This window comes from Pygocentrus nattereri, chromosome 1, assembly GCF_015220715.1.
Source record: "Pygocentrus nattereri isolate fPygNat1 chromosome 1, fPygNat1.pri, whole genome shotgun sequence".
In the NCBI taxonomy this organism is placed as follows: domain Eukaryota; kingdom Metazoa; phylum Chordata; class Actinopteri; order Characiformes; family Serrasalmidae; genus Pygocentrus; species Pygocentrus nattereri.
Genome location: NC_051211.1, coordinates 11,187,652 through 11,193,762, shown reverse-complemented (window position 1 = coordinate 11,193,762; position 6,111 = coordinate 11,187,652).

Sequence of the window (6,111 nt, the reverse complement as noted above, 5' to 3'; positions counted from 1 at the left end):
TTCTGTTTTGCGCTCTCCTGAAACTGAATGTAAGCATGAAGTGTTTGGAGCGAAAGCTTCGCCTTGTGACAGTATTACTGAACACTGATCTTTGTCTTGAGCTGTCAGGGGACTAGGAAAGAGGGGTGTGGTCACTGTGAAGTCTTAAAAAAGGACCAAATCACATCTGACACCTTTCACTGATTGACAGATATGGCATTTGATGAGGCAGGAAATTCAGATGTAGACAGAAAACAAACTTGTCACCTTTCATCACGTTGTGCCCCTAAAGGCACACACCTTTGGAGAATAAAGGGAGGGCGCTCCTGAGAGCGCATGTCATAGGTTAGAGGTTAATTATTCTCTCATCTGAAAGCCTAAAACTTCCCACTTCCTGCAGCCACAGGATGTCCAGTGTTTCCTATGGTACTTCCTGTTGTTTAGGACTGACCTCATCCTTCATCGTTGTTCTTGTGCACCACTTTTTCACTCAGACAGCCACACAAACACAATTTTTTTTGTCTGAAAATATCCTGTGATCTTTTCTTCTCTTGATCATCAGAGATAGCACTTTGGCAGCTCTTCCATAACTATCCTTATGCATCTTTCCTTACTCAGTTTTTTTTATGGAGACTTGTCAAGTCTGCAGGCATACCTGTCGCTTCCATTCAATGTAAAATGTTACCTAACCCTGTGGAAATGAAACATGTTTTTTATTATGCATATATGAAATTATGTAATGTATGTATTGTTTATGTGTAAAATGTGTATATGTATGAATTGTCTTGTGTGCAATAGCCATGTGTGTCTAGTAGCGACCTACCTGTGTTAAATCGGTACAACACTAATATTGGTACATAAACGTTTTGTTCATTCCTTTTATACAAAATAAATTAAATACAAAAAAATGTCTTGCTTTTTGTAATAAACTACTTCAGCAACAGCTGATCCAACATTTTTTAGGATAAAGTGTTAGGGGTGGGCAGTGTGATCTTTATAAAATAAACTACATCAAATTATGCTTCTCTTAGCACATCATAGATATCGTCAATGCAAGAACATGTTTCATCACAAAGACATCATAACTAGGCCTGTTTACCTGGATTTTGTTCAGCGCAGTTCATGAAATGTTAAATAATCACATTAAATGCAGTTTTGATCGTATGTTTCTATGTGCCACTACTGGTTCTTCTCATCAGTTGACAAATCTCTGGAAAACAAAATAATATCTTACATATCAAGTAACGTGAAAATGTCAAGTATCATGGTGAAGTGTGACTATTAGATCTAGGCCTTCAGTTTGATCTAGGCCTCCATGGATTTCAAAACTAGGAAAAAAAACCTGAACAATAACTCTTCTCTGTTAGCGTCCATATGGGATTCTAGTAGTGTGTTGCCGTTATGCTGACCGTGATTCACATTTTTCAACTGTCCTAGATCAAACATTGACATTTCAAGCTTGTAACAGACTTAACATACACTATACCGTGTAGATGTTTTACAGATAAACTTGCAGAATTGCAAAAATGAGCTGATTGCTACTAATCTTTAAAGCTCGAAATGACCTACATCTGCCTACATCACCGAGTGTCTCTTTATGTTCCAGCATGTGATCGCAGATCTGCAGATACTGACCTTCTGCAAACACCTTCTGTAAAATACAGAAAATAATGGAGACACATCTCAGTTTTTATGCTTCTAAATTGTGGAACTTAATTGACCTTTATTCGACAGTCAAGTTCAGTGCTCACTTTTAACATACATTTAAAAACGTACCTTTTAACTATGTGTTTAATTAAAACTACGTATTTCGCTTTTAATTTAATATGCATCAGTTTTTGTATGATTCTAAATTACTCATAATTTTTTTGTATATTACTGTTAAATTTCATTACCTGTCTGTAAAGCTGCCACCTGCATTAAAAGTGCTATATAAATAAAGATTATTATTATTATTAAAATGACTTTGTAATTAAACAGTCCTGGCATAAAACTGCCAGTGTTTTCCATTACTAACAAGTGTCTCAAATGTGTTGGCATGGCTTGTACTCTAGCCTTGTCTTGTACTATACTCTTGTACTCTACTCTTATATCTAGAACTTCCAGTAGTCCTAGAGCACTGGTCACCACCTCTCCTCCTGGAGATCTTTGTTCCTGCAGAGTTTAGTTCCAACCTGTATCTCACATGCTGCTGCTCCCCTCACGTATCCAGCCAAACAGGGACTTCATTAGCTGCAGCAGGTGCAGCAGATTGTAGTCTGAACTACAGTCCACAGGAAATTTCTCTCATAAAATTGATCCCACCCTTTTCAAATTAAAACGTGTTTGATTTGAGTGTCAGTTCCTAATTAAGTGCTTGATCTGAAGCTTTACTCCATCAGTTCATCTCCTGAAGTGTTAACCAATGGCTGTATCTTCCTTAAAGATAAATAAATTTAAAACATTTCAGATTGGATCATTTTCCGTTGGGTGGAAACCCCTTTTAGTCCTTTTGTTTCCCGTCAAAACCATTGGATTTGAGTACCACCACAATAATCATTACAATAACTGAAGGCACAGGAGGCCCTTAGGGTTCTGAACTGCTTTTCACCCACCCTATGTGTTGGCCTTTGGTTGTATGTTGGTTTAATCTTATTTTCACTATCCTTTGGTACCATTTTACATTGACTTTGTGACAGAGCAGTTACAATAAAGTGTCTTTAGGCATCAAAGGGAACTTCCCCTGATTTGAAAGAAGCTTAACTGGAAACAGGATAGGCAAAGCTAGGCCTAACATGCACCAACACGGCTACGGCAAGATTCGCTAGGACATGAAGAGATTTGTAAAAGAAGCCTAGAACCATTGGCTCTGATTACAGTCCAGCATTGCTCTACTAGTTGCAACGGTGTGTGGGAGTGTTCTGGAACACTGGAACAACAGTTTGGAGTTAAGATAAGATTATGATTGGAAAGGCAATGGAAAGGCATTGGCATCATGGGAAAGGCTTTCTTCTCAAGACAACTTCTGGACACCAGACCTCGGGAGGGGCTCTTGGAAATTGGAGTAGTAAGGGTGAGTAAGCTTTTGAAGACAGTCTGGCCTGGTTGCTGTAAGACATCCAGAATTCCTGGGTGGGAACATGCACAAGGGGCCTGGGAGACCGTGCTGCTGGGCAGGAGCCAACATCTGTCGACAGGAAGTGACGTCACACTCGACAAACCACAGAACAACAGCTGCAAGCTCATATAACCGTGGCTGGCAACCTAAACCTTGGACAAATCTCATACTACTCTCCCATAACCTCCTGCCCCACCCACGTGCACACATGTGCCTGCATGAAGATCATCCTGAACCCCTGTGAAACAGTGCCATCTTGTGGTTAGGGTGCTAAATGGGCCTGTGGCGCCCTCTGCTGGACTGATTCTATCAAAGGAATGGCCTTGTGCTTTGTGCTGAAACAGCAATTGGAGAAACACTACTCTGTGTTAGTCAAAGTTAAGACTTAACACTTAGAAGATGCAATTACTGTGTGTGTGTGTGTGTGTGTGTGTGTGTGTGTGCGTGCGTGCGTGTGTGTGTGTGTCAAAACTTTTAATTGATATCAGTTGTGTTTATAAAAGGAAAAGGAGATATTTTATTATGATTTGAGTGTGAGGGATATTGTGGTGTACAAGCTTTTTTACATAAAGAACAAATATTCTTTTGCCATGTTTTTTTTTTTCTTTGAAACATACAGAAAAATCAGAAATGCAGACTCAAACACACATACACACACACACACACACACATTTTCTAAGCTGCTTCTCCTTCTGGGGGGTGCTGCAGCCTATAATTACATAACTTTCAAATAATTAGGTAATATTAATCACATGTGTATCAAAACAAAGGGTTTAACAGTGCAATTTATATTTTTGCATACTATACATATTTTTGTACACTACAATGCTAACTGAATTATATTTTATGTTTACCTGTATATTCCACTGACAAACGTAGTGTTAATGGTAAGACTTTACTGTAGGGCGCTCTCAGGGCTGGACTGGGACCCAAATTCAGCCCTGGACTTTTTTCTAGACCAGCCCACTACAATCACATCAACTCCAAATTGAAAAAAAAAACCCATCACGTTTCACTTCACTATGACTCTCTAGATCAAGTAGAACACAAGAAACAACATATGATCATATACATACCTTACTAGAGGAGCAATTTTCTGAGCAGGCCACTTTTCTCTGCAACCTCATCGATGATTGTTTCTGCATCTAAGGACATCAAAACAGGACAGCTGCTCTACATATTTGCACATACGCACATGTAACTTTAATTTATTTCAACTTTGCACATACTGTACATTTCTACTTTTACTTTTTACTACTGTTTTTAGAGTTATTCTTATATTTTCTCTTTTTTTGATTCTCTTAAGGTTATATTTGGTGAATGGAGGAACAGCAAAGTAAGAATTTCATTGTGCAGTGTAACTGCCTGTTCTGCTGTGCATTTGACAATACAACTCTTGAATCTTGAATCAAAATGTCTCTCTGTGGCCATCAGCATAAAAGCCTCCAAATGATCTTGCGACAACTTGCTCCTGAGTCTGTTCTTGATGAACCTGAGTGTTGAAAATGTGCATTCACATGCCACTTGAGAGATAGAAAGTGTGAGCAGAGACTTATATGCCAGGCCAAGAATATGGTAGGCATCTGTCAGCAAGCTAAACCTTCTCAGGACCTGATAACAACAAAGTGGACAATTTTTGCAGGAGGAAGAGCTCTTGTTCACAATTTCAGCATCCTCTTCTTCAGCTCCTTCAACTTCCTCCACTGTTCTGGACTTGTAGTTGTAGTCTGGACAGTTTCAACCTATCCCACTGAACAGAGTGTTCAGTTCACTCTGCAGGTTTTCAGCAGTTGCTTGTGTGTTAAAAGGGAGTAGGGCTGATTCTGGAAGAGGAGTGGAAGTGACCTGGGAAAAAATCCTAGGGTGTAGGAGAGAGAGGTCAAGAGGTGGGAGAGGTGAGAAATCTTCTCTGGATTGTTTCAACTCCTGTGTCCTTGATTTGATTATGCACCGTAACCTCATACTCTTTGTGTGGATCTCTCACTCTCTCATCGTGAGTCATTTCTCCAGATATTTTTGTTCTCTTTCTTGCTCTCTTCTGTGGCAGTGCACTTTCTGCTACAACATCAGCCTCATTGTCCTCCTCTTGTATCTTATCATTTGCCCACTGGACAAATCTGTCTGCAGCTGCTTTGACAGGAGCAAAATCTCTGGCCATGCCTTGCAGATTTTTCTGTGTTGCCACAACCATTCTGTGGGCTGGCAGAATGTCTATCCCTTCTGTTTGCAGGTATTTTGACAATGGTGAGGTCTGCTCAAATATCCTGAGGTAAATGTGAGCAGTTATTGTTGTTTCATACCTCAGCAATGCTTCTATGATTGATCTTGCTCTTACTCAAACTGTGGTCTTCATGCTGGCCCAATCTTGGATGACAGACTGCAAGAAGAAGATCAATATACAGACCCTTTTCAGGGTGGCCAAATGATGGTGGAGTTCTGAGTGATGGTGGAGTTCTGAGTGATGGTGGAGTCCTGAGTGATGGCGGAGTCCTGAGTGATGGTGGAGTCCTGAGTGATGGTGGAGTTCTGAGTGATGGTGGAGTTCTGAGTGATGGTGGAGTCCTGAGTGATGGTGGAGTTCTGAGTAATGGCGGAGTCCTGAGTGATGGTGGAGTTCTGAGTAATGGTGGAGTTCTGAGTGATGGTGGAGTTCTGAGTGATGGTGGATTTCTGAGTGATGGTGGAGTCCTGAGTGATGGTGGAGTTCTGAGTAATGGCGGAGTCCTGAGTGATGGTGGAGTTCTGAGTAATGGCGGAGTCCTGAGTGATGGTGGAGTTCTGAGTAATCGTGGAGTCCTGAGTGATGGCGGAGTCCTGAGTGATGGCGTAGTCCTGAGTGATGGCGGAGTCCTGAGTGATGCTGGAGTCCTGAATGATGCTGGAGTCCTGAATGATGGTGGAGTCCTGAGTGATGGCGGAGTCCTGAGTGATGGTGGAGTCCTGAGTGATGGTGGAGTCCTGAATGATGGTGGAGGCCTATTAGATTTGTATGCTTCAAGCAGATCAGCAATGTCTTTTGGTTGAAGACCAATTAG